This window comes from Gorilla gorilla, chromosome 13 (assembly GCF_029281585.2).
Source record: "Gorilla gorilla gorilla isolate KB3781 chromosome 13, NHGRI_mGorGor1-v2.1_pri, whole genome shotgun sequence".
Classification (NCBI taxonomy): domain Eukaryota; kingdom Metazoa; phylum Chordata; class Mammalia; order Primates; family Hominidae; genus Gorilla; species Gorilla gorilla.
Window position 1 is genome coordinate 36,805,460 of NC_073237.2, and position 11,551 is coordinate 36,817,010.

Here is an 11,551-nt window from a genome sequence, read left to right on the forward strand (position 1 = left end):
TTATTAGAGAAAGAACATAGTACTTTAAAAAAATACATAAAATAATAAAAAGGAAAGACAAAGATAATGAAGGTTGCACATGGTACCAAATTTTTGTATCCCATAATAACACATGAGTAGATCACTACTAAGTAGGTTTTAGTGACATATAGGAAACATTAAAATCTACAGAAATTTGCATTATTTTCTTTTGAAAAGGATCATTTCACAGCCTTTCAGGGGGAACCCATTGCCCACAGGAACTCATGCATTCCATGCTTTGAGGATCACTAGGTCTAAGAAGCCTTCCTTGGAGGTTCTAGCCTCCAACCCTTATTTTAATAAAAGAAGCTCCACTTTTATCTGTTTCTGTGTCAGACTACCACACAACATATGGCTTAAAGAAAGGTTTCCAGGGCTAAAGCAGACTTTGAGGATTACTAATTCCGAGTTAAATTTCTGTGTATTATCTCTGGATTTGACTTATTCACACTGGACTATCACTCATAAATATACATAATACAGAGTTAACTATTTAAATTTATAAAGAGAGTATTTTCCTTTTTTATGAGTAAAACACGCTGCCAACTACTTGGACCACATACTGATCCATAAATACTGACAGCTTTGTAATTGGAAATAATAAATACACACTAATGAAGCATCTCAAAAGGGAAGAGCCACAGGTAATCTGAGTGATTAGGCATTCATGTTAGGTTAGGCTTTGATCATTGTTTTTAATCACAATTTCATTGCAGTGCATCTATAAATCCATGTCCAGAAGTACGAAGTGGTTCTATAGTAAGAATAAGATGCTATAGATAATGGGACTAAATAAGACACTATAGGTAATGACACAGATTCAAGTCTTACTGTTGATGAGAAGAGGTCAATAATGGATGATATAATATACTACAGCAATGGGAATTATTGAATGTTTTCCAGACTTACTTGTATAATTGGCCATAACAGCAAACAAAAAACAGGTTCTGATAGCAAAATGATATACAGTACTAACAAAGGTGAATCTTGAGGTGAACCTTCTCTTTATAAGTTTAAATAGTTTACCCCCGACCTTTTCCCATAGTAGAACAGCCTAAAAAGTATCTTTCGGTAGAATGCTAGTGCTTATGAGGTTTTCTTAAGATATCATTTTTCAATTAAAATTTATTTCACAGAAGACTCACATCCTTGCCAGCCTTCAGGGTGAGAGTTGATTCAGGCTGTGTCCAACGGCAACGATGAGTGAACTTCTCACCCTCAGAATCACATGAGCATTCCTGAGATGTTTTATCAGAGTGATACCAACTTCATTATTAGGATATTGAGTCCCTATTTCCTATATTCAATGTCCTTTCAAGCCCTAACTTTGTCCGGGTTGAAGGCAAAGATCCAAATAATCACGCTTGTCTTTGATAACTGAAACTGGGAGAACTGGGACTGTCTCAAGATTTCTACATGACTGTAGGTTGCAAGTACTGTGGTTGCATCTCCAAATATTAACCAATCCCAGCTGACAATTCAATGGGGTCTCCTGAACCATGATCCTCATGTCTCCAGTGAAGGAAATGTGCAAAGGGGATTCAAAAATCCCTTTTGGAGGAATAGGAAACTTCTGCTTTCCTTCCTTTCATAACATTTGCAATAGAACAAAGGCTTTTTTAGAATGGAGCAACCAGATCCTTTCTTGGGGGAATCAGCTTAAATGTCCATTCTTCTCATACTACTTTTATCTGTGTGATCCTATTCTTTTCTGTTGTGGATTGAATCATGTCCCTCAAAAAGATAATAAATTCAAGTTCTAATCTGAGGTCCTGTGGGCGTGACCTTATTCAGTATTAGAATTTTTGCAGAAGTTAACAATGAGGTCATACTGAGTTAGAGTGTGCTCTAAATTCAATGTGGAGAAATTTGGACACAGAGGCAGACACACAGGGAGAACCCCGTGTGACAATGGAGGAAGAGGATGCATTTATGCTGCCACAAGCCAAGGAACACCAAGGATTGTCAGCAGCCACCAGAAGCTAGGATAAAGGCATGGCATATCACTCCCTCTGAGCCCCCAAAAGGAGCCAAGACTGCTAATACTCTGATCTCGGACTTCTGGCCTGAACAGTGAGAGAATAAGGTTCTGTTGTTTCAAGCTACCCAGCTTGTGGTATTTTGTTACAGAAGCACAAGGAATCAAGTACATTTTCTTTCTCAGCACTTGTGATAATTTGATTTTTTCTTTACTTAGTGGTTGTTTCACACCTATGTCCCCATCAGACTGTAAGCTTAAAGAGACCTGGATCCGGTCTGTCTTCACCACTGTTGATTCATTACCAGCACAGTGCCTGGCCCATGGTCACTGAATAAACGTTTGTTGAGAGAATGAACGTGCTTAACCAGAAGTACTATTGACCTATTAGGCCAAGTTCAAGGTGCCTAACAGCTCAGCTGTGAAGGATACCTCTCCTTTCAGTCCTCTGTTACATATGTTCCTGATAGATGTGTTATTTGTGTCTCCTCCTGGCCCTCAAGTTTGTTTGAGGGCAGGACCCTTTTTTGTACATCTGTAGAGCTACGTAGTACCTAAATACTACTTTGCATATATAATAAAGTTTCAATAAGTATTCATTAAATAAAGAAATAAATGAAATGACTAAGTTTTCTAAGATGTTACAACTAGATTGAAGGTATTTAGCTCATTATTTAATAATAAAACTACGGTTAATTATGGTGTCCTGTGTGAAAATGGTTATAGTTTGTTTTTTAATTAATATAAGCATGTATGTGCATTATCAGTATACACAATTTGTGGTATGAGTGTTTTGCGTCCCTGCACACAGACCACGGAAATCCTGAGAAACAAACTGCCACCCCAGAGCAAGTGCCTAACACAGAGACTTTTAATCCTTAAAGTTTTTCTATAACTAAGCAATGTTTTTTCAAATGCAAGAACACTGATATGCAGACATATTGATTGTCCACTCACAAAGCCATTCCTCAATATCATTACAACATGCCTCTTTGAATGCCGTTAAAAACAGATGTCTCATTTTTCTAGGACAAGTTGGCTGAAGTTCTGCTTGAAAACTGGTAATAGAAAATACAATTTCTCAACCCCCTTTGGCCTTTTAATTCTGTTCTACAACCTTGCCAGTTCACTTTCAAAGTCAAGGGATGCATCTTGCAAAACCATGACATCTTTTGAGTAACTCCTTCTGTTCTTAACACATATTCCCAGGAGCTTAATAAATATTGCTTTTGCAACTTGTTTAGTGGCAAAATAATGAGTCCTTGGTGTATGCTTATCCTCTGCTTTGCTATTATAGAAGATATATTCAGACTGCTTTAAACAAAACTCAATTCAAGGGCAGGGAACAGTCCTAAAACCTGTTAAAATTCAAATACTTGGTCACTGTATGTGCAGCATGTGTGTTCTAGAAAGTCCTATTATTTTAAAATATAAATTGAATCTTGTTGAGAAATTAATGTCATCTGAATATATTAATAACTGAAATGCTGCCAAGTTTACAAAAAGCCCTCAATGAAACTGTGACCTTGTATAGACAAGGGCCTGTGGAGGGACATTTTTAAACCATCTCTTTTTTTATTTCCTCATGAGATCTACAATGTAAGTGCATTAAAGTTGATGAATGAATTGCAGTGCAACTTTTCCTGCCTCTTTTGCATTTCATTTGTCTATATTTCAAGCTTCACTGAAGTGATAGATTTTGGGCTTTACCACATTGTCCTCTGATTGCTTCCCTCTGTTCCTCCTTTTCCTAGTGAATCTTTGTTTTACTGGTGGAAAAATCTACATCTTTGTATCTTGGCATTTTACTTTCACATTATCTCATAGATTTTATTTCAAGTTGCTATAAAGTTATAAACTTTTATTTTTAACTAATATTATTTTTAACAATTAGAAAATTGTTGACCAGGTAATTTCAGCACTTTGGGAAGCTGAAGCGAGAGGATGACGTGAGCCCAGGAGCTCGAGACCAGCCTGGGCAATGCAAGGAGACTGTCTCTACAAAATATAAAAATACATTAGCCAGGTTTGGCGGTGCATGCCTGGGGTCCAGCTATTCAGGAAGCTGAGGTGGGAGGATCACTTGAGCTGGAGAGGTTGAGGCTGCAGTGAGCAGTGATCACACCACTGCACTCCAGTCTGGGTGACAGAGGGAGACCCTATCTCGAAAAAAAGGATTTTGCTGGCAAGATGGCTGAAGAGGAATAGCTCCGTTCTGCAGCTCCCAGTGAGATCAATGCAGAAGGCAGGTGATTTCTGCATTTCCAACAGAGGTACCTGGTTCATCTCACGGGGACTGGTTGGACGGTGGGTGCAGCCCATGGAGGGTGAGCAGAAGTAGGATGGGGCGTTGCCTCAGGAAGTGCAAGGGGTCCCTCTCCTAGCCAAGTGAAGCCGTCAGGGACTGTGCCATAAGAACAGTGCACTGTGGTCCAGACTTTTCCCACAGTCTTTGCAACCCACAGACCAGGAGATTCCAAGCGGTGCCTACGCCAGCAGGGCCCGGGGTTTCAAGCACAAAACTGGGCGGCCATTTGGGCAGACATCAAGCTAGCTGCAGGAGTTTTTATTTTCATACCCCAGTGGTGCCTGGAATGCCAGTGAGACAGAACCGTTCACTCCGCTGGATAGGGGGCAGAATCCAGGGAGCCAAGTGGTCTGGCTTGGCGGGCCCCACACCCACGGAGCCCAGCAAGCTAAGATCCACTGGCTTGAAACTCTCGCTGCCAGCACAGCAGTCTGAGGTCCACCTGAGACGCCCGGGCTTGGTGTGGGGAGGGGCATCCGCCATTGCTGAGGCTTGAGTAGGCGGTTTTACCCTCACGGTGTAAACAAAGCTACCTGGAAGGTCCAGCTGGGCACAGCCCACCACAGCTCACCAAGGCCGCTGTGGCCAGAGTGCCCCTCTGGATTCCTCCTCTCTGGGCAAGGCATCTCTGAAAAAAAGGCAGCAGCACCAGTCAGGGACTTATAGATAAAACCCCCATCATCCTGGGACAGAGCACCTCAGGGAAGGAGTGGCTGTGGGTGCAGTTTCAGCAGATTTAAACGTTCCTGCCTGACAGCTCTGAGAGAGCAACAGATCTCCCAGCACAGCGTTCAAGCTCTGTTAAAGATCAGACTGCCTCCTCAAGTGGGTCCCTGACTCCCATGTCTCCTGATTGAGAGACACCTCCCAGTAGGGGCTGACAAACACCTCATAAAGGAGAGCTCCAGCTGGCATGTGGCAGGTGCCCCTCTGGGACGAAGCTTCCAGAGGAAGGAACAGGCAGCAATCTTCGCTGTTCTGCAGTCTCAGCTGATGATACCCAGTCAAACAGGACCTGGAGTGAACCTCCAGCAAACTCCAGCAGACCTGCAGCAGAGGGGCCTGACCGTTAGAAGGAAAATTAACAAATAGAAAGGAATAGCATTAACATCAACAAAAAGGATGTTCACTCAGAGACCCCATCCAAAGATCACCAACATCAAAGACCAAAGGTAGATAAATCCACAAAGATGGGGAGAAACCAGTGCAAAAAGTCTGAAAATTCCAAAAACCAGAATGCCTCTTCTCCTCCAAAGAATCACCACTCCTCACTAGCAAGGTAACAAACTGGACAGAGAATGAGTTTGACAAATATACAGAATTAGGGTTCAGAAGGTGGGTAATAACAAACTCCTCCAAGCTAACGGAGCATGTTCTAACCCATGCAAGGAAGCTAAGAACCTTGAAAAAAGTTACAGCAATTGCTAACTAGAATAACCAGTTTAGAGAAGAACATAAATGACCTGATGGAGCTGAAAAACACAGCACGAGAACTTCGTGAAGCATACAGAAGTATCAATAGCCAAATCGATCACGTGGAAGAAAGGATATCAGAGATTAAAGATCAACTTAATGAAATAAATTGAGAAGACAAGATTAGAGAAAAAAGAATGAAAAGGAATGAACAAAGCCTCCAAGCAATATAGGACTATGTGAAAAGACCAAATCTATGTTTGACTGGTGTACCAGGAAGTGATGGGGAGCATGGAACCAAGCTGGAAAACACTCTTCAGGATATTATCCAGGAGAACTTCCCCAACCTAGCAAAACAGGCCAACATTTAAATTCAAGAAATACAGAGAACACCACAAAGATACTCCTCGAGAAGACCAACCCCAAGACACATAATCGTCAGATTCACCAAGGTTGAAATGAAGAAAAAAATGTTAAGGGCAGCCAGAGAGAAAGGTCAGGTTACCCACAAAGGAAGCCCATCAGACTAACAGCAGATCTCTCTGCAGAAACCCTACAAGCCAGAAGAGAGTGGGGGCCAATATTCAACATTTTTAAGGAAAAGAATTTTCAACCCAGAATTTCATGTCCAGCCAAACTAAGCTTCATAACCGAAGGAGAAATAAAATCCTTTACAGACAACCAAATGCTGAGAGATTTTGTCAACAGCAGGCCTGCCTTACGAGAGCTCCTGAAGGAAGCACTAAACATGGAAAGGAACAATTGGTACCAGCCACTGCAAAAGCACACCAAATTTTAAAGTCCATTGACACTATGAAAAAACTGCATCAACTAACAGGCAAAATAACCAGCTAGCATCATAATGACAGGATCAAATTAACCTTAATTAAATTAACCTTAAATGTAAATGGGCTAAATGCCCCAATTAAAAGACACAGACTGGCCACCTGTATAAAGAGTAAAGACCCATCAGTGTGCTATATTCAGGAGACCCATCTCACATGCAAAGACACACATAGGCTCAAAATAAAGGGATGGAAGAATATTTACTAAGCAAATGGAAAGCAAAGAAAACAAAAAGCAGGGGTTGCAATCCTAGTCTCTGATAAAACAGACTTTAAACCAACAAAGATCAAAATAGACAAAGAAGGGCATTACATAATGGTAAAGGGATCAATGCAACAAGAAGAGCTAACTATCCTAAATATATATGCACCCAATACAGGAGCACCCAGATTCATAAAGCAAGTTCTTAGAGACCTACAAAGAGACTTAGACTCCCACACAATAATAGTGGGAGACTTTAACACTCCACTGTCAATATTAGACAGATCAATGAGACAGGAAATTAACAAGGATACTCAGGACTTGAACTCAGTTCTGGATCAAGTGGTCCTAATAGATACCTGCAGAACTCTCCACCCCAAATCAACAGAATATACATTCTTCTCAGCACCACATCGCACTTATTCTAAAATTCACCACATAGTTGGAAGTAAAACACTCCTCAGCAAATGCAAAAGAACGGAAATCATAACAGTCTCTTAGACCACAGTGCAGTCAAATTAGAACTCAGGATTAAGAAACTCACTCAAAACCGCACAACTACATGGAAACTGAACCTGTTCCTGAATGACTACGGGGTAAATAATGAAATGAAGGGCAAAATAAAGTTCTTTGAAACCAATGACAACAAACACACAACATACCAGAATCTCTGGGACACATTTAAAGCAGTGTTAAGAGGGAAATTTATAGCACTAGATGCCCAAAAAAGAAAGCAGAAAAGATCTAAAATCGACACCCTAGCATCGCAATTAAAAGAACTAGAGAAGCAAGAGCAAACAAATTCAAAAGCTAGCAGAAGACAATAAATAACTAAGATCAGAGCAGAACTGAAGAGGAGAGAGAGACATGAAAAACCCTTCAAAAAAATCAATGAATCCAGGAGCTGGTTTTTTGAAGAGATTGACAAAATAGATAGACCACTAGCCAGACAATAAAGAAGGAGAGAAGAATCAAATAGATGCAATAAAAAATGATAAAAGGGGTATCACCACTGATCCCACAGAAATACAAACTACCATCAGAGAGAATACTATAAACAACTCTACACAAATAAACTAGAAAATCTAGAAGAAATGGATAAATTCCTGGACACATACACCCTCCCAAGTCTAAACCAGGAAGAAGTTGAATCCCTGAATAGACCAATAACAAGTTCTGAAATTCAGGTAGTAATTAATAGCCTACCAACCAAATAAAGTCCAGGACCAGACAGATTCACAGCCGAATTCTATCAGAGGTACAAAGAGGAGCTGGTACCATTGCTTCTGAAACTATTCCAATAGAAAAAGAGGGAATCCTCCCTAACTGATTGTATGAGGCCAGCATCATCCTGATACCAAAACCTGGCAGAGACACAACAAAAAAAAGAAAATTTCAGGCCAATATCCCTGATGAACATTGATGCGAAAATCCTCAATAAAATACTGGCAAGCGGAATCCAGCAGCGCATCAAAAAGCTTATCCGCCAGGATCAAGTCGGCTTCATCTCTGGGATGCAAGGCTGGTTCAACATACGCAAATCAATAAACCATCATTCTCAGCAAATTATCACAAGAACAGAAAACCAAACACCGCATGTTCTCACTCATAAGAGGGAACTGAACAATGAGAACACATGGACCTAAGGAGGGGAATATCACACACTGGGGCATGTCGGGGGATTGGGGGTTGAGGGAGTGATAGCATTAGGAGAAATACCTAATGTAGGTAACGGTTGATGGGTGCAGCAAACCACAATGCGATGTGTATACCTACCTAACAAACCTGCGCGTTCTGCACATGCACCCCAGAACTTAAAGTATAATAATAAAAGGCGCTGCCTCAGGATGTAAAGTGTAACAAGGGGGCTGGGGTGGGCAGCGTGGGCCTCTGAGACCTTTGGTTGCCCGTGTCCGCAGCTCGCCCCGCAGCCGGCTCCACAGTGGTCCTCTCCGTTTGCCACGTGCGGATTCGGGTTCCAGACTGAAGGCTGCGTGTTCTCAGCCGCCGACAGGCCAAGTTTATTGTGGCAACCGCCAGAGCAGCCTTCCCGCTATGGAGGAGCCTGGGGCTACCCCTCATTGGTATTTGGGGCTGGTCCTGGGGGAGCTAAGCAGGGTTGTGGCAGCACTGCCTGAAAGTGTGAGACCAGACTCTAATCCTTATGGTTTTCCATGGGAGTTGGTGATATGTGCAGTTGTACATGGATTTTTTTGCCGTTCTCTTTTTTTGTGTGGAGAAGTTTTAGATCTGTTAGGAGTCGGCTTTATGTGGGAAGAGAAAAAAAGCTTGCTGTAACGCTTTCTGGACTAATTGAGGAAAAGCGTAAACTACTTGAAAAATTTAGCCATGTTCAAAAAGAGTATGAAGGCTATGAAGTAGAGTCATCTTTAAAGAATGCCAGCTTTGAGAAGGAGGCAACCTGTGAAAAGCTAAACAGGTCCAATTCTGAACTTGAGGATGAAATACTCTGTCTAGAAAAAGAGTTAAAATAAGAGAAATCTAAACATTCTGAACAAGGTGAATTGATGGTGGATATTTGCAAAAGGATACAGTCTCTAGAAGATGAGTCAAAATCCCTCAAATGACAAGTAGCTGAAGTCAAAATGAACTTGACAATATTTCAAATGAATGAAGAACGACTGAAGATAGCAATAAAAGATGCTTTAAATGAAAATTCTCAACTTCAGGAAAACGAGAAACAGCTTTTGCAAGAAGCTGAGGTATGGAAAGAACAAGTGAGTGAACTTAATAAACAGAAAATAACATTTGAAGACTCCAAAGTACACGCAGAACAAGTTCTAAATGATAAAGAAAATCACATCAAGACTCTGAACGCTTGCTAAAAATGAAAGATCAGGCTGCTATGCTTGGAGAAGACATAACGGATGATGGTAACTTGGAATTAGAAATGAACAGTGAATCGGAAAATGGTGCTTACTTAGATAATCCTCCAAAAGGAGCTCTGAAGAAACTGATTTATGCTGCTAAGTTAAATGCTTCTTTAAAAACCTTAGAAGGAGAAAGAAACCAAATTTATAGTCAGTTATCTGAAGTTGATAAAACAAAGGAAGAGCTTACAGAGCATATTAAAAATCTTCAGACTGAACAAGCATCTTTGCAGTCAGAAAACACACATTTTGAAAGTGAGAATCAGAAGCTTCAACAAAAACTTAAAGTAATGATTGAATGTTATCAAGAAAATGAAATGAAACTCCAGAGGAAATTAACAGTAGATGAAAATTACCGGTTAGAGAAGGAAGAAAAACTTTCTAAAGTACACGAAAAGATTAGCCATGCCACTGAAGAGTTGGAGACCTATAGAAAGTGAGCCAAAGATCTTGAAGAAGAGTTGGCGAGAACTATTCATTCTTATCAAGGATGGATTATTTCCCACGAGAAAAAAGCACATAATAATTGGTTGGCAGCTTGGACTGCTGAAAGAAACTTCAATGATTTAAGGAAAGAAAGTGCTCACAACAGACAAAAATTAACTGAAGCAGAGTTTAAATTTGAACTTTTAGAAAAAGATCCTTATGCACTTCATGTTCCAAATACAGCATTTGGCAGACAGCATTCCCCATATGGTCCCTCACCATTGGGTCGGCCTTCATCCTAAACAAGAGCTTTTCTCTGAGGGCCCACTGAGACTCTCATCTTTGCTAACAGGAGGAGGAGGAAGAGGCTCAAGAGGTCCAGGGAATCCTCTGGACCATCAGATTACCAATGAAAGAGGAGAATCAAGATGTGACAGGTTAACCAATCCTCACACGGCTTCTGACACTGGGTCCCTGTCACCTCCATGGGAACAGGACCGTAGGATGATGTTTCTTCCACCAGGACAATCATATCCTGATTCAGCTCTTCCTCCACAAAGGCAAGACAGATTTTATTCTAATTCTGGCACACTGTCTGGACCAGCAGAACTCAGAAGGTTTAATATGACTTCTTTGGATAAAGTGGATGGGTCAATGCTTTCAGAAATGGAATCCAGTAGAAATGATACCAAAGATGACCTTGGTAATTGAAATGTGCCTGATTCATCTCTCCCCGCTGAAAATGAAGCTACTGGCCCTTACTTTTCTCCTCCACCTCTTGCTCCAATCAGAGGTCCATTGTTTCCGGGGGATACAAGGGGCCTGTTCATGAGAAGAGGACCTCCTTTCCCCCCCACCTCCTCCAGGAACCATGTTTGGAGCTTCTCAAGATTATTTTCCACCAAGGGATTTCCCAGATCCACCACATGCTCCATTTGCAATGAGAAATGTCTATCCAGCGAGGGGTTTCCTCCTTACCTTCCCCCAAAACCTGGATTTTTCCCCATAAACCCCACATTCTGAAGGTAGAAGTGAGTTCCCTGCAGGGCTGATTCTGCCTTCAAATGAGCCTGCTACTGAACATCCAGAACCACAGCAAGAAACCTGACAATATTTGTGCTCTCCTCAAAAGTAATTTTGACTGATCTCATTTTCAGTTTAAGTAACTGCTGTTACTTAAGTGATTACACTTTTGCTCACACTGAAGCTTAATGGAATTATAATTCTCAGGATAGTGTTTTCTAAATAAAGATGATTTAAATATGAATCTTATGAGTAAATTATTTCCATTTTATGTTATTCTGGATAGTATAACTATTTTAATTTGATAAACTAATCCACGATTATATAAACGATAATGGGAGTTTTATATATGTAATCTTGCAGGTAGGGAGGCTTTAAATTATAAAGGTTGTGTCTTTATGCCAAGAACTGTATTAACTGTGGTTGTAGACAAATGTGAAAGTA

The 11,551-nt window shown here is 40.8% G+C and overlaps 1 pseudogene; it reads left to right on the plus strand.

The window, feature by feature from the left end:
- Window positions 1-8,822: 8,822 nt before the first annotated feature.
- On the plus strand, window positions 8,823-11,192 carry LOC101125601 (melanoma inhibitory activity protein 2-like; annotated as a pseudogene).
- Window positions 11,193-11,551: the final 359 nt, after the last annotated feature.